The following is a 24,107-nucleotide window of genomic DNA, read 5'->3' as shown; positions in this document are numbered from 1 at the left end:
CACCTTCTAGGCCACAATATATCTTTTCACTCAATTAGGTTTTCCTGAACTGAATTCCATAATGTTTATAGCTTTTAATAAATAGGTTTTCACGTCATTTGTCATATTTATCCCCAGGTATTTTTTATAATATTATGAGTGACCATTTAAAATTTTTCATTTTATTTGTTGTTCCTAGTATACAGAAATACAATTGATTTTTGTATATTAAACTCATGATGTGCAACTTTGTTAAACTCCTTTATTCCAGTAGTTCTTTTGGTAGATTCAGTGGGATGTTGTCCATAGAGGATTATGTTATCCTGAAACTTGAGTAATGTTTGGGATCAGATGCAGCTGAGAACCTTGAAACTTGGGAGGCAGATCCTGTGCCTGATGATCTTATAGGTCCATGGGCAAAGTATGGAGAACCAAGACATGTTCTGGTTGATTAGGGCTGTGTTTGGTTTGGTATTCCAAGGAGATGCCTTCAAGAAAGAACTGGCCAGCTTGCAAGTAGAAATGAGCTGAAATAGAGGGCCTTGCAAGGGTAGAAAACTAGTCTAATCATAGCCCCTAAATAATAAGAGAAGGGATTTAATAAGGCATTGAACACTAAATGCAGGTAAAATATTTCCGTTGGTATGAAGCAAGTGAGAGAAAAGGTAAGATTAATGATGTGGACTTCTCAGAGCTTCACAGTAGCTGCCATTTATTAGGGAGAGAGGGCGGGGCACAAGGAAGAATAAAAATAATTTGAGAAATAAGTAATTGAGGAAGGAATCTCAGATTTGGTTCATTGCAGATGGAACTGACGAGAAGCTAATATATCAGGAGCCTGCTAAGTCTTCAAAGGTAGCCATATTGCCAAAGAAACCATTGACCCCAGGCCAACAAAGTGTCTGACTGAGCTGTGGAACAATCTAGTTCTCCAATCTTTCAAGGAGGAAAGCAGCTTCGAAGGCAAGCTTCCAAACACCAATTCCAGATACTGTCGAGGAGAATTATGTATAAGGAGGAAGCTCCACCAGGATGGATTTGGGGGTCACAGAGAATAAAGGGCAAGGGAATTCATCACAGAGCAGAAGCAGACCTCTTTCAAATTGCAAGGACTCTCTCCTAGGCACAGGGGAGAGCTTCATAGTTTGGGTCTAATGACTATGGCTGCTGGTCTTTTCTAAATGAGAAGATTTGTGGTGGTTACTTTATTCCTAATCTAGCAGTTTACATAGGTGAGCAGACAACTTGTCTTTTTAGGTTGTCAGACTGAGGAGATCCACCTCTGGACCTGTTGGTGAGGGCCCAACATAACTCAAGAATACTGGGCTTGGAAGCACCAGTCAGAAAGAATGTGTGCACCCCTACGTGCATAGCAGCACAATTTACCACAGCTAAAATCTGGAAACAGTCCAAGTGCCCATCAGCAGATGAGTGGATAAAAAAGCTGTGGTACATTCATACCATGGAATACTATGCAGCAGTGAAAAAGAAGAATAGCTTACCCTTTGAGACAGCATGGAGGGACCTGGAGAGTATCATGCTAAGTGAAATAAGTCAGTCAGAGAAAGGCAAGTATCACATGATCTCACTCATATTGGAATCTAAGTAACAAGATAAACTGATGAACAGAGTGGATCCAGAGACATGGAAGCATGGAACAGAGTGCAGAATCTCAGAGGGAAGGAAGGGGATTGCCGGTGAGTGGGAGGTAATCAACCAAAGACCTTATGTACATATATGCAAAACCAAGGACACAGACAGTCGGGTGCTGAAGGCCTTGGGCGGTGGTGGGGAGTGGAGGGGGTTACTGGGGGGGAAAAAGAAGACATCTGTAATACTTTCAACAATAAAGAATTATTTTTTAAAAAAGAAATTAAAGAAGTGTAGTGAAGGTTTTGAGTAGCCATATCTTACTGCTTCAGTGCAAGTGTGTAGAGAGAATGAAGTTTTGCCAAATGAGTTTAATAGAGGAAGAAGGCAAGGGGTTGGAGCAGGAAAAAAAAAAGAATACTAGTCTTTGAGCTGAACTGGATTTTAAATTGTGTCTCCTGAAAAGAAATTGAATGTGTTTTATATGAAGGAAGAAGAGATTAAGAGATCTGACCACTTATTGAGAAGATCACTTCATAAATTATATGAATGTCTAACTACTGTGCTATATACCTGAAACTAATATAATATTGAATGCCAACGGTCATTGAAAAATTAAAAAACAATTTAAAAAGAGAATATGATGATTTCAGACTATGGTAGAGTCTGTTAGTGCTCACCAAACATCTATGCCCTTCTCCTTCATCTTCCAGCCTTTTTTACAGGTCAGGTAGTGTCATGTGACTGAATTCTGGCCAATGGGAGTAAGTATAGAAATGACATAAATCTTTCTGTGTTGGCTCTTAAGGACACATTATATGACTATCCAGGCCCCTTTTTCCTGCTGTGATAATCTTAGAGGCCACATGTTTCAGCTGCTGTAAACAACTACAAGGTGGAGAAGGTCTGAGTGACCCACACTGACTTTGTATGAGCCAAAATAAATCACTATTGTTAAGCCACTGAGGTTAAGGATATGTTTGTTCTTGCCATATAATCTTTTCTATCCTGATTATATCAATATACTACCTATCATGTATTCTTTGTATCATCTTCCTAGAACATTGACCATTTGCTTCAGACTTTAGCTTGAATGTCACATTCTCAGAAGGGAATTTTTTGCACACTCCATCTAAAGTCGGCACTCATATTCCAGTTGTCATTCACCCTTTCTTGTTTCCGTTATAGCATCAATCACAAGTTATTTATTTTTTCATGTGTTTGTTTTCTACTTTCTTTGCTAGACAATACATTTCATCAGATCAGGCAATAAGCCTGTCATCTCCACCCTTGTAGCCCCAGTGTCAGCCACAATGTCCTTCAATGGAATAGGTAGTTAGAGAATATTTTTGAACAAATTAATAAAGTTAACCCTTTTTAACCTCATTTTACTAATCTATAAAATGTGATAGTACTAGTCTGTATACCACAGGTTGGTGCTGTTTGTTTGTTTTTTGGTAATAGACAAAAATTTCTGAATAAATTCCTACAGGTTAAGTTGCTAGGTAGACTAAGTTTATAATTTTGTTTTTTGTGAGCACTTTCTCTATGTCTCCTGGATCAGACAGCCAGAAGAAATCACTTGTCTTTCTAAAGTTTTAGAAAACCCAAATGAACATATTTTTTTACATAAACCCAGAAAAATCAGGGTTGTGGCAACTTCTCAACTATCACGCATATGAAAAAATAAATAAACACTTTAAATAGTGAAGGAAAACCTTGTCCGAATTGACAGAAAAATACTAAATCTTCCATAGGCAGTTCCCCATCCTAGCTCTCTTTTCCTTATTTTTTTTGGTTCTGGTTACCTGGCAACATCTGGAACAGAATCAAAAACACAGTAAGGGTCAGGAGCAAGAATTCCATGGTCTTTGAGAAGGCTGTGGCAGATCCAGGAGTCCAGAACATTCTGCAGTGGAGCTCTGGAGTCAAGTTTTTATTTACTTCCGTGGGGTGGGGTTCGGGGGCGGGTCATGGGCAATGAAACAAAGAAAAGTATAAAACAACATTGATGCTTTGGCCAGTCGCATTAATTGATTATTTACTACTCTAAGTCCTGTACTCGGAGGGGAGGCAGAGGCGAACAGAGGAGCTGATAAAAAGATCACAGAAGTATATAAAGAGAGGGTCACACACCAGGGAGTCTTCCTGGTCCCTTATCCCACCCGGCTCATGGGAGTGTTGCAATCTCTCTTCTCATGGTCCCTACCCTGTATCCTAGTCCTTACCACACTGCCCTGGGACCAACTGAAAACTTTTTTGTGGGCAAAAATTCTGTCTTTACTGTGATTCCAGGGCCAGGGGCTTAAATTAAGAAGATAACATATAATGAAGGGGATACACATATTTTTATACAAATGTGCATCCTGGGGACTCTTAGGGTCAGGATCTTTGGAATCAAGTAGGTTAAACTTCCTTATTTTATAGATGAAACACTGGGATTAAGAGACAAAGGGTGATTCACATCTCAGGTGGGATGGAGCAGGATGATGTGAAATTTCATCATGCTACTTAGAACGGCATGGCATGCAACTTAAAACTTATGAATTGTTCATTTCTAGACTCTTCCATTTAATATGTTCAGACCACAGTTGACTGTGGGTAACTGAAACCTGGGAAAGCGAAACCACAGATAAGGGGAGGCTACTGTAATGATTTTTTCTGTCAATGAAATGGGTTCTTTGGTTGGATCTGGGACAATGTCCCCTATTATATAATAACTTTTTTTACTCTCCCACCCAAACTCAAATATTCTTACTTAAATGCTATTTATATGAACTGTGAAATACTCAGATAATTGTATTAAATCCCCTAAATGTGATTAAGCTTTTAATAAAATTCTCCTTATATTAAATTGTAAATTATAAATGATATATCAATTTTTTTATTTTTAAAATATATTTTTATTGATTTCAGAGATGACAGGAGAGAGAGAGAGAAACATCTGTGATGAGAGAGAATCATTGATCGGCTGCCTCCTACACACCCCCACTGGGGATGGAGCCTGCAACTTGAGCATGTGCCCTGACCGGGAATCGAACCGGGACCTCTTGGTTCATAGGTCGACGCTCAACCACTGAGCCACGATGGCTGGGCTACATCAAGTTTTACAACTATCACAGCTTCTCTATAGATTGTAACATTTACTTTTAAAAAATATATATATTTTATTGATTTTTTTACAGAGAGGAAGAGAGAGGGATAGAGAGTTAGAAACATCGATGAGAGAGAAACGTCGATCAGCTGCCTCCTGCACACTCCCTACTGGGGATTTGCCCGCAACCAAGGTACATGCCCTTGACCGGAATCGAACCTGGGGTCCTTGAGTCTGCAGACTGACGCTCTATCCACTGAGCCAAACCGGTTAGGGCTGTAACATTTACTTTTACATAATATTTTACTTGGTTTTACCCTTGAATTCCACTTTAACTTTTTTGTGTTAACATAGAAATTGTATATGACTGCCTATAAAAATAATTGTCTATAAAATTATTGTACTGCACTTTCAACTTTCCAGAATTGCAGATGAGAGGTCTGATGCTAGTTTGATTCTCTTTCCTTTGTTGGTATCTCTTATTCTTTGCCTGGACGCTTCTGGTATTGCCTTTCTACCCTGGGAAAGCAGATTAATTCGTTCTACCAGTTTATGTCTAAATATGTGCTTTCTCTCATTAATATGCCTGGGACTTGGCAAATTCTTTCAATGTAGAAACTCACGTTTTTCTTCAGGGTGGAGAAATTTCCTTCTGTTATGTCTCTATACTTTCCACATGTTCCCCTTTTAATTTCTGAGCTCATTATTTGGAGCCGCATCATGGAAATGTTCTTTAAAATACGTTCCCTCTTGGAGTGTGTAGCTAAGTCTTCTCGTAAAAGCATGAGGAGACTGCAGGAAGCATTCCCCAGATAACAATTTCATTTCCTTGTATTTAGTCTTGCATTGTGAAGTATCACGTCCATGTCATCACATAGACCACCAGTTCAGCTCTTCTTGTGACATTCCTTTGTTTACTTCAATACAATTTTTAACTGACCATATTGCTTTGAGTTATAGGCATTTTTTGTGTGCTTCATTTTCATTTCCTTGAAGGGCTTCATTATGTCAAAGATTACATTTCATTTGGTTCTTCTATCAGTTTTGCTTCAGTGAGAATATAGTATGTCCCTTTGGGGAACTGCCTCCGAGGGTGGACCTGCTAAACATAGGGCCATACTCCCAAGACTGCTGGTGAGAGCACAGGAGCCGTAATGGGTGAATCGATTTTCTGTGTGGAATTAGGACCTAAAGCTGAGAAAACACTGAGGGGTGTATTCGCACAAAGGAGGAAAACTCATTTGTCTGGAAGCAGATGCAACTCTAAGCTAATCAACGCTGAGACCTACAAACATTCGTTGCAAGAGGACAGAAACAGGACTCCCTCCTCTGAGAACATTGCTGATGGCTTCTCAACTAAAACCCCACCTATAGCCTAATAGACACAGGCAAAAGCCGCAAGCCCACAATCAGTGCTCATCAGTAGATGAGTGGATAAGAAAGCTGTGGTACATTTACACAATGGAATATTACTCTGCCAAAAAAAGGAAGACAACCTTACTCTGTGACAACATAGTTGGACCTGTAGAACATTATGCTAAATGAAATAAGCCAGTCAGAGAAAGGCAAGTACCATATGATTTCAATTATATGTGGAATTTAATGAACTGAACTACCAAGCAAAATAGAGACAGGGTCATAGATAAAGAGCAGACAGACAGCTCTGGCAGGTGGGTGGGTGGGGGCTTTGGGGGTGGTGGAGGGATTGAGCAAAAAAGAGAGAACTCATGGACATGGACTACAGTGTGGTGACTGTGGGGAGGATGAGGGGTGGGTGGAGATGGAAGAAGGTATAGAGGGAATAAATGATGATGAAAAAGTTTTAAAAATCTAAAAAAATACAATAATAAATAAAATAAAAATTTAAAACGATCTGTCCTCAGTATCAGGGAACTGCTGCCCCCTGGAGGTCAAGTTTTGATTCACAGGCATCTCAAAGCAGCTTAGTATGTTTTCTTTTCTGAATAGGATTTATGTTCATTTTCCTTGAAAAATAAGGGTTGCTCTACAATTTCCAGCTTGCCCAAGAATTTATAGTTACCTCTGTGTGAGGCCATGTGAGAGACCGAGAGTGAAAAATGCAAGCGTAACTGAGCAGAAACTTTATTTCTTTAATATGACCTTTTCTCCTTTCTTTCCTTTTGATTAAAACTGGCCTCACCCAGCACGAAGACTCACCTGCCTCCTTCTCCCTCCCAAGACCACTCCCTTAAACAGTAAGCCCTTAGGGCAAGGAGGTTCTGGTCCGCATCAGATAACCTCAGGAACAAAGCCTCGAGTCTGTTGCCCACAGAGACAGCATTTCAACCAACTAAAGATGACATCTAGGCCTCCATTGTGTTTCAGCTCCAGGCCCCGGAAAGCAGTCAATCTAGCGGATGTGGCACCATGGCTGACCTCAGGCAAATGCGCTGATCAACCCTAGTGCCGACCAATTGGTTGGGACTAGGACCCCAACTCCCTTATCACCAGGATTAATGATTTCCCCCTATACAACCCGTCCTCTGGAAGCCACTGGAGACCGGGACTTTGAGCCTTATTGAACCTGTGTCTTGGGGCTAGCAGGGGTGGGCAAACTTTTTGACTCGAGGGCCACAATGGGTTCTTAAACTGGACCGGAGGGCCGGAACAAAAGCATGGATGGAGTGTTTGTGTGAACTAATATAAATTCAAAGTGAACATCATTACATAAAAGGGTACGGTCTTTTTTTTTTTTAGTTTTATTCATTTCAAATGGCTGGATCTGGCCTGTGGGCCGTAGTTTGCCCACGGCCACTTCCTAAAAATAAGCCCTTCCTTTCTTTGCTGCAAACTCCTGTTTGTGACGTATTGGGCTTTGACATATGCAGGCAAAAGAACTTCTTTATTCTGGTAACAAAAGAGGATTCTGTCCTAGAGTGTCTATCTTTCTGATGCTTTCTTTTTAAAAAAATATATTTTATTGTTTTTTTTACAGAGAGGAAGGTAGAGGGATAGAGAGTTAGAAACATTGATGAGAGAGAAACATTGATCCGCTGCCTCCTGCACATCCCCCACTGGGAATGTGCCAGCAACTAAGGTACATGCCCTTGACCAGAATCGAACCTGGGACCCTTCAGTCTGCAGGCCGATGCTCTATCAGAAAGCTTCCTGATGATTTCTGATGCTCTCTGAGTACAGGACAGTTGGAGAAGTCACATACCTTGAATGTTGATGGAAATAGGATATGACTAAGGAAGGAAAGAAAGGAGTTTCCTTTTAAAGGTATCTACATGCCCTGGTTGGTGTTCCCACTGTTTAGAGTGCTGTCCTGCTCACCAAAGGGTCAAGGGTTCAATTCCAGGTCAAGGGTACCTACCTAGTTGCAGGTGAGGGTGACAACCAATCAATGTGAGGTCATTTCGATGTTTCTCTCTCTTCCCCTCCCTCCTTTGGTATAGAAGTCAATGGAAAAAATATCCTTGGGTGAGGATTAACAAAAAAAATAAAAGGTATCTCTACATTAAACAGGTGAGGCTGCCTAAGGAGGTTACTGGAAAGTGTAAATGTTTTATAAGTATTCAGAAATTAAAAAAAAAAAAATCAACCCCAATTCTAATACTTTACATCTATTAGCACTTTAAGAAAATAACCCTCCTTGCCCTAAACGGTTTGGCTCAGTGGATAGAGCGTCAGCCTGTGGACTGAAAGGTCTCAGGTTTGATTCCGGTCAAGGGCATGTACCCAGTAGGCACATCCCCAGTAGGGGGTGTGCAGGAGGCAGCGGATCCATGTTTCTCTCTCATCGATGTTTCTAACTCTCTATCCCTCTCCCTTCCTCTCTGTAAAAAAATCAATAAAATTTATTTTTTTAAAAAAAGTAAGAAAGAAAATAGCCCTCCAGCCTTGGAGAAAGTGGCAAGTATTTGAGGAATTCAGTCATAAATTAAACTTTGTAACATGTGAAAGTACATTAAATAAGTTAAAGAAAATTGTCTTCAGAAGACTGAATCTTATGATTTTCTACTTAAAAAGGTGTTTTGCAAGTGAAGTAATTAAAGTGTTGAATTGTTTAAAATCTTTTGGTCAGAAAGGATACTATACTCATTTAGAAATAAAATAAAAATATATATACATAACTAAAAATGTATAAAGAATCCTGTAAAATCATGAGTTACTTGAAAATGATTTAAGTGGTGTTCCTGTGTTCTAAAATATATCCTTTCAATTCAAATGATCTAAGTGTTTACTGATGAGTACAATATAAGAAACAAAATATATGCAAATTGACCTTAGGCTAATAATGAGTTATCATAAAAGAACATTATGAAATGTTCTGTAAAGTTTGTAACATTACTTGGTTAAGATGTTTTATAGTTACATCTAGTTCCCATCAATACTCCCAATCAAGAAAACATTTTTTTTTTTTTTATGATGTTTGGATTAAAAGAACTCTATACTTATTCTCTTCTAGTTCATCCCAGTGGAAAATAAAAATACAAACATGACATTTTTAGTTTATTCAAGACTTTTTATTTATTTATTATTTTACAAAATGGTTACATTAAATACCTAAATTCCCTATAATTTGTAGATCTGATAAGTTTTTATTAATTATAATAATATTTATGGATATAAAATGTAAACTTAGGTCTTCAATTAAATAAGCCATAAGTTAAAACATTTAGTGTTTATAAATTTGGTTCTTGAAAACTTCAGATAATATTCCATTTATGGAAGATGGCGGCATAGGTAAACACCGGAGATTGCTGCCACAAACAACCACTTCAAAAATACAACTAAAAGATGGAACAGACATCACCCAGAACCACAGGAAGGCTGGCTGAGGAGAGACTCTTCAACTAGAAGGAAAGAGAACAGCATTCCGAGGCTCAGAGGAGGCGCAGTGTGGAAAATACACAGGTGCGGAGGTGCGCGCGCAAAGCTGGCTGGTGGCTGAGGGCGCGGTTGCCATTTTCAATCAGGAGGGAGTCTCAGACTCTGAGCTCCAGATCCGGGTGAGTCTCTAGGGACTCAGACTCAAACGGGAGAGGCGGGATTGTCTGGCATCAGTTGGAACGGGAGGGCAGCTTTCTCTCCGACGTTTGCAGCGGTTGCTGGGGTTCTGAGAAGCAGAGCCTCTGGGAACAGGACCGAGAGCAGCCATAACTGCTCCCTCCACCCGCCCTGTTGATCCTGTGGGACCCGCCCCGCCCAAGCCCTGCGCAGAGCCATTTGCCAGATAGCCTCAGGCAAAGGCTAGATTAGCACCTCTCCAGAGGACAGAAGTTTTCCCACTGCAGATACAGCTGATTCTCACAGCCAGTCGGCCTGGTGGTCAAATCCCTCTAGTATTAACTACAACAATCAAGGCTTAACTAGAACAAGACTGTGCACAAAGACCACAAGGGGGTGCATCAAGAAAGCATAAAAAATGCGGAGACAAAACAACATGACAGAAATGGAGGATATAGAGCTAAAAAACGCAATTTTGAGGGCTTGCAATAATGTGCTAGAAGCTGCCAATAAACTTGATGAGAGCCTCACGAAATCTAATGAGACCCTCGATGCTGTGATAAAGAACCAACTAGAAATTAAGCATACACTGACTGAAATAAAGAACATTATACAGACACCCAATAGCAGACCAGAGGAGCACAAGAATCAAGTCAAAGATTTGAAATGCGAAGAAGCAAAAAACACCCAACTGGGAAAGCAAAATGAAAAAAGAATCCGAAAATACGAAGATAGTGTAAGGAGCCTCTGGGACAGCTTCAAGCGCAGTAATATCAGAATTATAGGGGTGCCAGAAGATGAGAGACAGCAAGATATTGAAAACCTATTTGAAAAAATAATGGCAGAAAACTTCCCCCACCTGGTGAGAGAAATGGACTTACAGGTCCAAGAAGCGCAGAGAACCCCAAACGAAAGGAATCCAAAGAGGACCACACCAAGACACATCATAATTAAGATGCCAAGAGCAAAAGACAAAGAGAAAATCTTAAAAGCAGCAAGAGAAAGAGGCTCAATTACCTACAAGGGAATACCCATACGACTGTCAGCTGATTTCTCAACAGAAACTTTGCAGGCCAGAAGGGAATGGCAAGAAATATTCAAAGTGCTGAATACCAAGAACCTACAACCAAGATTACTTTATCCAGCAAAGCTATCATTCAGAATTGAAGGTCAGATAAAGAGCTTCACAGATAAGGAAAAGCTAAAGGAGTTCATCACCACTAAACCAGTATTATACGAAATGTTGAAAGGTATCCTTTAAGAAGAGGAAGAAGAAAAAGGTAAAGATACAAATAATGAACAACAAACATGCATCTATCAACAAGTGAATCTAAGAATCAAGTGAATAAATACTCTGATGTACAGAATGAACTGGTGATTATAATGAATCAGGGACATAGAAAGAGAATGGACTGACTATTCTTGTGGGGGAAAGAGGAGTGGGAGATGCGGGAAGAGACTGGACAAAAATCGTGCACCTATGGATGAGGACAGTGGGTGGGGAGTGAGGGTGGAGGGTGGGGCGGAAGTGGGAGGAGGGGAGTTATGGGGGGGAAAAAAAGAGGAACAAATGTTATCTGAACAATAAAGATTTAATTTAAAAAAATATTCCATTTATGGCTTGATAGTTTCACCACTTATACCACCTAGGTCAGTTTTATGATGTTCTTATTTTTTTTGTCAAATTCTTATTATGAACCGTGATTCATTGTCCCTTTAACTTTAGGATCTATAAAACAATTCACTATTTTAGTAATTGAGTATTAATCTTTATTTTGATACTTTAAAAAAATGAAAATTTGGAGAGACCGAGAAAATAAAGTCTATACTTACCACATATCTCTTATTGTGAAACATGTATTCTTACTGATGTCAATTCATTTGGTCCTCAAACCACCTAGTTAAGGTTCTAACTATCAATCAAATTATATGTACATAATCTTAAATTATATTTAATAAGATAGTTTATGGTGTTTTTTAAAATTTTGTTTTATTGCTTAAAGTATTCCAAAGAGTATTACATATGTCTCCTTTCCCCGCCCCCCCGCCCCCGCCCCCCCCCCCCGACCTTCCCCCGGCCTCCCCTACCCGCCAGTGTCTTGTGTCCATTGGTTATGCTTATATGCATGCATACAAGTCCTTTGGTTGATCTTTTACCGCCTCCCCAGCCTTCCCGCTGTAGTTTGACAGACTGTTTGATGCTGCTCTGCCTCTGTATCTATTTTTGTTCATCAGTTTATAATGGTCTTTATTATCCATAAATGAATGAGATCATGTGGTATTTTTCTTTCATTGACTGGCTTATTTCACTTAGCATAATGCTCTCCAGTTCCACCCATGCTGTTGCAAATGGTAAGAATTCCTTCTTTTTTACAGCAGCGTAGTATTCCATTGTGTAGATGTACCACAGTTTTCTAATCCATTCATCTGCTGATGGGCACTTAGGCTGTTTCCAAATCTTAGCTATGGTAAATTATGCTGCTATGAACATAGGGGTGCATATATCCTTTCTGATTGGTGTTTCTGGTTTCTTGGGATATATTCCTAGAAGTGGGATCACTGGGTCAAATGGGAGTTCCATTTTTAGTTTTTTGAGGAAACTCCATACTGTTCTCCACAGTGGCTGCACCAGTCTGCATTCCCACCAGCACTACACGAGGGTTCCTTTTTCTCCACATCCTCTCCAGCACTTGTTGTTTGTTGATTTGTTGATGATAGCCAGTCTGACAGGTGTGAGATGGTACCTCGTTGTTGTTTTGATTTGCATCTCTCAGATGATTAGTGACTTTGAGCATGTTTTCATATGTTTCTTGGCTTTCTGAATGTCCTCTTTTGAAAAGTGTCTATTGAGGTCCTTTGCCCATTTTTTGATTGGATTGTTTATCTTCCTTTTGTTAAGTTGTATGAATTCCCTGTAAATGTTGGAGATTAAACCCTTATCGGTGATAACATTGGCAAATATGTTCTCCCATGCAGTGGGCTTTCTTGTTGTTTTGTTGATGGTTTCTTTTGCTGTGCAGAAGCTTTTTATGTTTTAAACATTAAAATTTACTTTGTCATTTAATCATTATTTGCATAAGTATATACTGTATATATACATGCAAGTATATATCAAGATATTTTTTAATTAATGAAAAATTTGAATTAGTTGAGGAGAAAGGACTGGTATATCAAAGAAAAGCAAGTTGAACTCAAAGTATGTGGTCTGTTCTCAGAATCAGCAGGCAAATCTTTTTTTCATTCTGTGTATTTTGTACAGGTGGTAGACCTTTCTCCCTTCATTAAGCACATTTTCTCATATCAGGAACTTGACTCTCATGCATGTAGGGTATTTTATGACTTAGACAATTATAAAAATAACTAGGGGGTGTCCCTCAGTCCAGCCTGCACCCTCTCCAATCTGGGACCCTTGGGGGATGTCCAACTGCCGGTTTAGGCCAGATCCCCTGTGGGGATCCCTGATCCCCTAAACTGGCAGTTGGACATCCCTCTCACAATCCGGGACTGCTGACTCCCAACCGCTTGCCTGCCTGCCTAGCTCATTGCCCCTAACCACTACTGCCTGCCAGCCTGATCTATGCCTAACTGCTCCTCTGCTTGCCTGATCTCCCCCAACTGCCCTCCCTTTCATGCCTGGGTCCCCCCCAACTGCCCTCCCCTGCCGGCCTGATCACCCCCAACTGCCCTCCCCTGCCGGCTTGGTCACCCCCAACTGCCCTCCCCTGCCGGCTTGGTCGCCCCTAACTGCCCTCCCCTGCCGGCTTGGTCGCCCCTAACTGCTCTCCCCTGCTGGTCATCTTGTGGCAGCCATCTTGTGATGACATGGGCGTGGCCATCTTGTGACCACATGGGGCCAGCCATCTTGTGGGAGGGTGTGGTGGTCAATTTGCATATTACCTCTTTATTATATAGGATAAGGATTCCCTTACTTCTGGAGTAAGTTTATATTTCTAATGATCCTTCTCTTAACATCTAAAGTGGTGATTCTAAAAGATCATGACCAATTATCCACACAGGCAAGACTGTGGCCTTCTCTGATCTCATGCCCCTATGCTCTGATGTTCAACTGACCAACCTCCCATGACAGTGCCCCCAGATATCACCCTGGTCCAAAATCAGTACTCAAATTTAGACCTTCAGTCAGAGACTGACAGTCATCTTTTGTATGTAGCCCAGCTTTGGTCTTCATGGGTAACTGCTTGTTTGCACCAAAGATTTACTCTCTTCCTTTGCTTATGTAATCTATGGCATGACACAGAGAGAATGACAATGAGCCACGTGGGCAGGCCAGCAGTTAGGGGTGATCAGGTAGGCAGACAGCCCCTCGAAGGGCTGGCCCCACCCCCCAGAAAAGAAAGAGGGAGGCCCAGGCCAGCCAAGCCATCACACCCCAGCCTGTTGCCTGCAGAGGGAGGCCACTGGTGACAGGGGAGGGGAGGGCAGTGCTGCACAGTTGGCAAGCAGTGGCAGTGGCAGGGGTGGGGCCAGCTGCCTACAGCCAGGGGAAGGAAAGCCCCGATAGACCCTGCTCTCAGGCCAGGCCTAGGAACCTACCCGAGGGGTCCCGGATTGTGAGAGGGTGAAGGCCAGGCTGAGGGACCCCTCAAGTGCATGAATTTTTGTGCACTGGGCCTCTAGTTAATTATGATGAGGTATAATTAACATAAAACATTATTTTGGGAATGGCAGCTCCTTTCAGTAGAGGGCAAATCCCAGAGCTGCCAGCAGCCAGCCCTCCTGGCAGCCAGGGGAATGAAGGCTTCAGTCCTGACGGGGATTCTAGGTGAAGCGCCTCAGTGTACCCTAGGAGATGTATAGTTTGTGACCTTTCTGGACACCTCTGGATGCTGGCCAATTAAGTCTAGTGGACTCTCTGAGAAAACTGTGGTTAAACAGGGTGGTCAAGACTTGTGCTGTCCTGGAGACTGGAAGAAGACCAAGGGCAGAACTGACTTACAAAGACAAGACTCTATTTTCTTTTTAAATGCATACAATGCCTTATTAAGTACGACTCTGTTGGCTGGACTGAGAAGATATCAGTTTTGCACATGATAAGTGGCTTTGGAGGCCCATTTTACAAACCCTCACCCAGAATGGATGTCTGGAAGGAGGATGGAGGCTTGAAGTTACTTCATCTGTTGTACAAATTCACATACAAATAAAAGACCTGCAGTGACCCTTATCACCTGGTTAAGAGAGAATTAAGAAGTTTTCAGGAATGTTTGAGTGTATCAAAGGGAAAATGGAGGAGGAAAAGAGAAGTGTGAAGTGCCCCTGAAGGAGAAGGTCTGGTAAAAGACAAGTGTATATAGGAGATTCTGAGTATTTGGAGACATTAAAAAAAACACACACACACAAAAAAGGAATTAAAAAACCCAACACTTAACTTGTCTCTATTTATGTTTTCTTGACTTTAAAGTGTACAGAATAATAATATTGCTGGAAGAAGCATTTTATATTTAACAGTGACATTTTTGGAATGTTGTGTAATTTGCAGCTTTAACGAATAAGTAACAAATGTTTTCACATGGATATTGTTAAAAACAAAATTGAATCGAGTGAATTTGAAGATCTAATTGGCTTTATTAAGTAATTCATGAATTGGGCAGCATCTCACCTAGCAACTAGAATTGGGCTCTCAAAGAGGTTGTACAAAACAGGAGGGTTTTATAGGAAGAAGGGTGGAGCAGGGGAGCTATTGACAAAATAAAATAAGGGATTATTTTTAGAGTAGGACATCTTCTTTTGGGGGGAAGAGACCCAGGCAAATGTTTTTATCATGCAGATTACCTCTTCTTTCTTTTTCTTCAATATATATATTTTTTTATTTCAGAGAAGAAGGGACAAGGAGAGAGTGATAGAAGCATCAACGATGAGAGAGAATCATTTATCAGCTGCCTCCTGCACTCCCCAGACGGGGGATCGAGCCCATAACCCAGGCATATGCTCTGATCAGGAATCACACCATGACCTCCTGGTTTATAGGTCAATGCTCAACCACTGAGCCACACCATCAGGGCAGATTACCTCTTCTTTCTATGGGGTTGGAGGTGGGGAAATGGAGAGAACCCAAGTGACGGATTGCCTCGTTGGGGTTGACCAGAACATTTCAGACTGGCTGATTAAGTTTAGATTTTGAGGAGAAGCTGAACCAGCAACCTGGTCAGGTACTACACCTAGATTTGGTACCATGGGCTTTAGTGCAAGTGACACCATTTTGGGCTTGGGATCTTCTCTTTAACGATATTAAAGAGTAGTGCGTTCTAGAAACGAAATCTGGAAAAAAGTTAAGGGCATCTTTTGCAAATTCAAGTCTAAGGTGAAGTGTCAGCGACAACAGAAAAAGGAATTGTGAATGTAAAACATTACATTCTCCATATTTTATTTGGTAAAAATTTCCATATGTCTCTGTGTTTTAAACTTGCTTCTCCCGCCCCCTCTTCATAATCATCAGATCCCAGCACTTGTCCTAGAAACCATAAATCCTACTCACTGTTGGTGAAATAAATTGCAACAAGAAAAGGAGAGAATGTTCCCTTCTCTCGCGCAGTCTGCTAAGAACGCAGATAATATCCCCTTTGATACAACAATTCTCATGAAGATCAATGCTAACAAAGAAGTTTTGTAAACCATCCAGACTTCAAAGTCCGTTGCTATGTCTTATGAAATTAATCATAACCGCCATGAGGGCTGTAATTCCCAATTGGTTGCCACATTCATTAAATTTGAAATATTTTATTATATTTGTAATATTTTATCTTTTCTTAAGATAAAAAGCCAGAAGGGGATCACCGGATCTTCCAACTCCTCTCATAAAATGAAACAAAGGAGTAAAATGACTCTACAGGTTTCTTATCTAAAGCAAAAGTTGGATGTAGTCAAATTAATAACGGCTATTGGGAAAAGTTTTAATCTCTTCTACTGGCTTCCTCCGCATCCTGTCTCCATGAAGATGTACTTTGTTTGAGACTTTAGACAAATCTGCAATCTCATCCTTGTCCTCAGGGATGCGTGACCTCGGGAAAGTGAACACCCAATCTGAACTTCCATTTTCCTTTCTGCACAAGTTGTCGTTTAGAACAGAGAATGGCACAAAATGGTGCTTGATAAATATTAATGGACCCTCCCACCTTCCCTTGTTCCCTCTTTCCCTTTTCCCTTCAATTTTTACTCCCACCTCGCTGCCTTCTTCATTCCTAGCACAAACCTGAATGCATGAGGAGTGCTCCATAACTCCTCCTTGACAGCAGGGTTAGGATCAGGGTTAGGGGTTAGGGTAATAACTTATTTTATGAGAGGATTTGGAAGATCCGGTGACCCCTTTCTGGCTTTTTATCTTAAGAAAAGAGAAGATATTACAAATATAATAAGGACAATTTATTATTTAAAATTACCCCTTTTTTGTGAATGAAAAAGGGGCTATGTAATAACTATGACAAGCCCAGTGACTAAAAGTAACTTCATAGTGATGGTGGGGTGGGGAGGGGGGACTTATAATCTCATAGATAGAGCACCTAAATTAATCTGAAAAATAATCACCTGTTAGGCCAGTGCACCTGCATACTCCCTTTGATCCCTGGCAAAGCGATTGAGGAGGTGACTCAGCTCTGGACAATGGACAATGTACCCAGCAAGCAAGCAGAACCGTTAAGCATGATCAGGCCGAACCCATCAGGAATCAAGACATCATCTCATCACCTGATGACCAAGAACAACAGCTGAATTCTTCGGACTTCCAGGGGTGCCTGTAGAACATTCCGTTCCCAGCCTCACCCTAGCCCATTCTCCTTTATAATCCTATTAGGGGCCCAGTGCACGAATTCGAATGATATTTCAGAAAGAGAGGCTGGTTCGATTCCCAGTCAGGGCACATGCCCATGTTTTGAGCTTGATCCCCATTAGGGGGCGTGCAGGAGGCAGCCGATCAATGTTTCTCTCCTATCGATGTTTCTACCTCTCTACCCATTTCCCTTCCTCTCTCTCTAAAATAAATTAATAAGAAAAACATGTTTGTTTTTTTAAAAAAGAAAATATTTCCATTATTGTTTGTGTCTCACACAAGAAGATAAGTAGCTTTAATTTGCTTCTTTGCCTTACTGCGAGGAAGATCACACCTTTGTTATGCATGTTGGCCAGAATCCCATTTTCCTAAAACGTGTCTAGCTGGGATATATGTTAAGCTTTGTCTGTCTGCCAAGCCAACTTCAGATCAGTTTCCTTCCCCTATCTATACTTCACTGACCAAAAACGATCATATTTCAGAAGCTAATAGTGTCAGACTTCAGCCTTGCTGCTAAAATGATTTCATTTTCATGAGTCAGCCACAGACTCCTGAGACCCTATAGCCATGGGGCTGTATATCCTGATCTTTGTTATGGAAAACAACAACAACAAAAACCTGGCCCATGGAACTCAAATAACACAGGACTCTTAGTACTGCAATCTCGTCCTGTTTTAGGATACTGATTTTATATTACGGTGGCCAGCAACTGAAGCCTGGTTTCAGACAGCTTGGTGAATTTGCCCCCATGTTTACGTCATGTGAGTACCTCTTTCTGGTTATTCTCTGTCAAGATAGATTTAAGAAATCAGTGCTGCTGCAGTGGTCAAATGGTAGCAGGTTTGGGCATGTGTCGGAGTCACGGCTGGCACTGACATGTATGCCACTTATGCAATTACCTCTTGTCTCTGGGCTTCGAGTTCAACCTTCTGTACTCGGCTTTGAGAGGCTGTGTGCTTCCTGACTGGGTGGTGCCTCCGGTTGGAATCCATGTTCTGGTGGGGATGCAGTCTGGGCTTTGGAGTTGGTCAAGGCCTCAGGCTGTGCTCTGCTGTCAGGTGATGGATGTTAACTGAACTTATCGTGGTGTGTGTGTGTGTGTGTGTGTGTGTGTGTGTGTGTGTGTGAAATCATTACGGTGTACACCTTAAACTAATACAGTGTTGCATGTTAATTGTGTCTCAATAAAACTGGTGGTGGTGGTGGTGGGGGGAGAATGTGGCAGCATGAGATTGCCAAATCAGGTTTTTTTTCACTCTGAGACCAAAGCTTTTCCCACCAGTCCATGCTCATAAATTGAGGACTATGTACACGAATGGAGAAATAATGTCTTTGTTATCATTAATCTCTAATTGAAATTTAAGCATTTCCTTAATTTACAAATGTGGGCAACACGTTCATTAATACTGTCTAGTCTTCTGACTTTATCACATTAGAAATAAAAATAATTTTGTATCATATTAAAGATTTTTGAATATATCTTGAGATATCGTTATGCTTACCCCCGTGTTGAAACTTCACTAGTTATCAGACCAGCTTCTTAAAGTTATCATTTAGACACTAATAAATATTTATAATTTTATTTCAAGATATAAAAAAGTGTTGGGGTTCTGTAAAAAGAACAGAATCCAGCTGGAAGAAGTGTATATGTGCCAAAGTTATGAGAACTTGAACATCAAAATAAAGTTAAATACGACAGATTGAAATGCATTGAATCAGGGGAAAGACATGATTATCTAATAATATCTAGAGATGGGATAGCCAGAAAAGCTCCTGTGTCACGTTTTGAGGCAGCCACTAAGCAAACTGTTTCCTTTGATAACCAGTCACTAATTTGAATAAATTAAGTATTTATCCTGCCTCTCCAGTAGGAGCTGTGCTTCTGTAGCCAAATATCTCTAGTGATAAGGGAAAGTTTTATTTTACTGAGTTGTACCCTACAACTCCCAAAGAATTTATTGTCTCAGGCAAGGACTATAATTTGTGTTAAAACCAGTAAGTGTAGGATTGACATGGTGCCAGACGTTTGTACAGGCCAAGTTGCACCACACAGACGGCTTTGAATATAGAAGGGGAGAACAGCACCGTTCAATAGGAAGGTCAGGCAGTCATCACTTTAATTCAGTTATGAGTCTGAATATTAAGGGATAGCCACATATTAAGTGAGTCCTGATGGGTTGCGATATAGACAACACAGCATCACCTCTGATGCAATTTTGTCAAAAATAATAACCTGAATCAATAAAATCATTACAACTAACCTCCTATTTACATGGTATATTGGTAACAAGCTACAGGAAAGCTGATAGAACAGAAAGGGGACCACTGTAAGAATAGCTGGCCGGGTGTCTTCAACATATCCCTATAGGACAAGTCAGTATATGCTAGATTAACAGAGGCTGAGGGGTATAAAATCACATACAGTGTTTGGGCATGTGTGCTTTATGGGATATCTGTGCATGATGAGCAAATATGCACAATAAATAATGAAAAATACTTCAAAGCAAACCATCCATCAAGAGTAGCACTGGAAGAAATCCAAACCTAAGTAGATCTGTGAAGCATGAAGACATTGAGTGGAACTGAGCGCCTTCCCTCCTCCCACTCAGTCCCACACTCACAAAGTATTGACATTGAGTTCTAGTTTGTTCTGCTTAGAATAGCCCTTGTTCACCCTCTTTGCCACCGCATAATTATTAATAATGCTCGTCTTTATTCTCGAATGTGTCCTGTTTACATTCATTACGGATGAATTTATGGTCACCTCAGATGTCCCAAACATTTTTTGTTGTTAATCCTCACCGGAGACAATTCCACCATTGACTTTTAGGGAGAGTGGAAGAGAGAAAGGCAGAGATAGACATCGATGTGAGAGAAACACATCGACTGGTTGCCTCCTGCACGAGCCCCTACCAGGGCCCGGGTTGGGGAGGAGTCTGCAACCAGGGTATGTGCCTTGACTGGAATGGAACCCAGGACCCTTTGGTCTGGAGGCAGATGCTCTATCTATTGAGCAAAACCGACTAGGGCAGATGGTGCAAACTTTGAGGGAACAGTTAATTCCTGTCTACACAAGTTGTTTCAGAAGAAAGAGAAAATGTAAAAGCTACCCAGATGATTTTAGGAGGTTAATATTATCTTGCCTTCAAAAACAGATGTGAACAATAAAGAATAGAAAACTATAAGCCATATCTCCTCTGCATGAATGTGCCAAAATTCCATATTAAATTAAAAATAACTAAATTTAATAATGTGTTAAAAATATACTATAATCAGTTAAGATATATCTAAAAAATGTGTGATGATATAATATCAGAAACAATACAATTCTCTACTTTAATCGAAAAAATGATTACACAATTACTTTAAATGACTGAGAGAAAAATATTTTATAAATTTCAAAAAAACAATTATAGTAGAATATTTTAAGAAATTAAGTAGAGAAGAGAACTTACTAAACAAGCTAAATATTAAATGCCAAACTCTTAGGGCAAATGTTATATATTTTAAAGGAACTTTAGATGCATTTTCTTTAAAATTGGAAGGAAAACAAGGATTCCCACTAACATTCAAATGTTTATTATAACAATGGAAGTCCTGGCCCATGCTATTAGGAAAAATAAGAATTAAGTGCCAAGACTGAAAAGGTGGAGATACAATGTCATTGCTGACAGATAATGCAGTCACTTAGGTGAATAATCAACCAAAGGACAAGCTAATACCTCACACCTGCCAAAGTGGCTACCATCAATAAATCATCAAACACCAAGTGCTGGCGAGGATGTGGAGAAAAGGGAATCCTAGTGCACTGCTGGTGGGAATGCAGACTGTGCAGCCACTGTGGAAAGCAGTATGGAGTTTCCTCAAAAAACTAAAAATGGAACTGCCTTTTGTCCCAGTGATCCCACTTCTGGGACTATATCCTAAGAATCCCGAAACACCAATCAGAAAGAATATATGCACCCCTATGTTCACAGCAACATTATTTACAATAGCTAAGATTTGGAAACAGCCCAAGTGCCCATCAGCAGATGAGTGGATAAAAAAGCTGTGGCACATTTATACCATGGAATACTATGCAGCTGCAAAAAGGAGGATCTCTTACCTTTTGAGACAGCATGGAGGGACCTGGAGATTATTATGCTAAGTGAAATAAGCCAGTCAGAGAAAGACAACTATCATGTGATCTTATTTATATGTGGAATCCAATGAACAAAATAAACTGACTAACAGAATAAGTCCATTGATATGGAAGCATGGAACAGACTGACAGATCTCAGAGGGAAAGGAAAGGGCAGAACGGGAGGAGATTAACCAAAGAATTTATGTGCATATATGCATAGCCCATGGACATAGACAATAGTGAAGTGAAGGCCTGGCGTGGGGTGGGAGCCGGGTGGAAGGGGGCAAAGGAGGGAAAATGGGGGACATTCGTAATGCTCTCAAAAATAAAAATAAATTTTTAAAAAAGGACAAACCAATAAAATTCAAAAGAGAGTCCTGTAGGTTTTCTGGATATAAGATCAATTTACAAGAATCAATAGCATTTCTCTATGTTCCCAATGATTAAGTGGAAAAGACAATGTAAAATAAGATATAATTTTTTCACTAGCAGCAAAGTCTATAAGGTCTTTAGACTTTATTTTGATCCTACATATATGACTTCTACAGGGAAAACTCTTACATACTGACAAAGGACAGAGACAATGAGACATTCATACTCCAGGATAAGATGACTTAAAACATCCATCTCCCCAAATAAGTCTATGAGTTCAATCATTCCTAATGCAAACTCCAAGTTAGTTTTTCCAGGCAAACTCAACACATTTTTCTTAAGATTTGATTGAAATAGTAAAGATTCATCATTAGCTAAGTCAAACTTGAGAATGAAGAGGAAAGATAGATCTTGCCTAATGAGTATTGCTCCTCAAGCACACACATTTTACATGCATAAATATATTTGTATATGAATACATATGTTCTCCTCTTTTCATTGTACCACAAGTATTACCAAGATCTGTACCAAGGTGTGATACTGCAAATATTTAACAATGAGTATAGTAGTATATTGGGATCAGATATTTTAAATATGTTCCCCTCTAGTTTCTATATAAACTCTATAATATTCAACAATTTACTATATAACTTAAGAGGAAGCACAATTTTCTCATCTAATCATGCTAATAATTTGCAAATCAACCTCCTTTCTCCCTTCCCACCGTCTACAAGCTAGGAGCGAGCTCTTACCCAAAACGGGCCATGCTGGTACCTCAGTCTTGGACTTCCCAGTCTCCCACATGACTCCACTTGACCCTCCTGGATACCTAATAATCTTCAGAGCTGGACTGGAAAGTGCCAGAATAAAAGATTTAATGGGGTTAAAGGAACAAATTCACTTACTGGGATGGATCTGAATCACCTCCTTTTCGTTTTCTTAGAAACTCTGTCACATGTAGGCTGAAGGATCCATACCTGTTGGTTTTGTCCATGTGCTTGTATGGTTGGAAACTATGGGAGCAATGAACTGGTTGTCTTCTATCAACACTTTACCTAAGAGAGAGAAAAACATAAAGCACAATAAGATACCTAATTTTAAACATTAACTTTTACTATATATATATATATATATATATATATATCCATATCACACATTTTAAATGTTTTTTCTGTCTTAAAAATATCAACTAAATAACAAAACATGAAAGAATAATTATGTACATTTAAATATTAGTTAGAATATATTTTTCAGTCCATACCTTTGAGCGACATGATGAGTCTAGTTCCTTGTAATGACAAGATGTGGAAATCCTAGCCTAGATTTTCCAAAGAGCCTTTTCACTCACTTCCTCACTTTTATTCAAAAGACGACACCAGCCACCCATCTTCCACATTAATTCACTAGAGTAAAAAGTCAATGTGGTGTTCTCTACAAAATCATGTTATTCCCATTTCTCATGGGATAAATGCTGAATTCTTGGCCCTATGCCTTATTAGATGTGTGGCATAGGAATGTTACAACATCTCTTCAAACTTTCTCATCCTCATCTGTGAAGTAGGAAATACTACCCAACTTCACAGTGTTGTAGTAAGTGTTCATATCTATCCCATAGCATTTAGCACAGAAACTGACACATGGTAGAGTCATGGTAAATGTGAATTGCTGTTATTTTTGCCTCATGTCTTTCGCTCCCTTCCTCCAGTTACACTTCCTCTTTAATTTTTCTTTCCCATCTCTTCTTTCATCATTGTCTTTTTCTTTCTTTGTTAATCTCTGATGTCTAGTACAGGATTACTGTCAGGAGGATAAAGAACAACGTGTTTTAAAAGATTTCTGATTTCTTAAATTATGTATTAGTCTTCTCATTGTTTGTTTGATTGATTGATCGATCAATTGATCTATTCATTCAAATACGTATGTTTCACACAACTGGCTCTAGTCTACTTCTTCCTGGGAAGAAGGCCCACCTTGACATGGTGCTGCTGGTAATTCTCCCAAACTTATTAGAGTTCCAGCTGGGATGTGTGATACATATTATCCTTCTGCTTGGCTGAGCCCAGGGATGTCTCATCCCTTTTAGTTCACTGCACACAACCCTGGCCCATTTCCAAAATGAATTAAAGCAGGACACTGTCCTGCTTCAATGATCTCTATTCAGTCCCCTGCTACACAGCCCTCCATCCTCTCAGGAC

At 40.1% G+C, this 24,107-nt stretch overlaps 1 long non-coding RNA gene across 1 annotated transcript in view; it reads right to left on the bottom strand.

Moving 5' to 3' along the window:
• The window catches only part of LOC139014521 (uncharacterized), a 34,585-nt gene extending 11,629 nt beyond the window's left edge, over positions 1 to 22,956 (bottom strand). Inside the window, exon 1 of the long non-coding RNA XR_011472242.1 lies at positions 22,818 to 22,956. This is a non-coding gene — a long non-coding RNA (uncharacterized lncRNA). The remainder of the gene's footprint in view (positions 1 to 22,817) is intronic.
• Between the last annotated feature and the right edge of the window lie 1,151 nt (positions 22,957 to 24,107).

Source organism: Myotis yumanensis, unplaced genomic scaffold (genome assembly GCF_028538775.1).
Source record: "Myotis yumanensis isolate MYYU_CA2020_CCGP unplaced genomic scaffold, mMyoYum1.0.hap1 SCAF_7, whole genome shotgun sequence".
Classification (NCBI taxonomy): domain Eukaryota; kingdom Metazoa; phylum Chordata; class Mammalia; order Chiroptera; family Vespertilionidae; genus Myotis; species Myotis yumanensis.
This window is presented reverse-complemented; position numbering and strand designations above follow the sequence as displayed.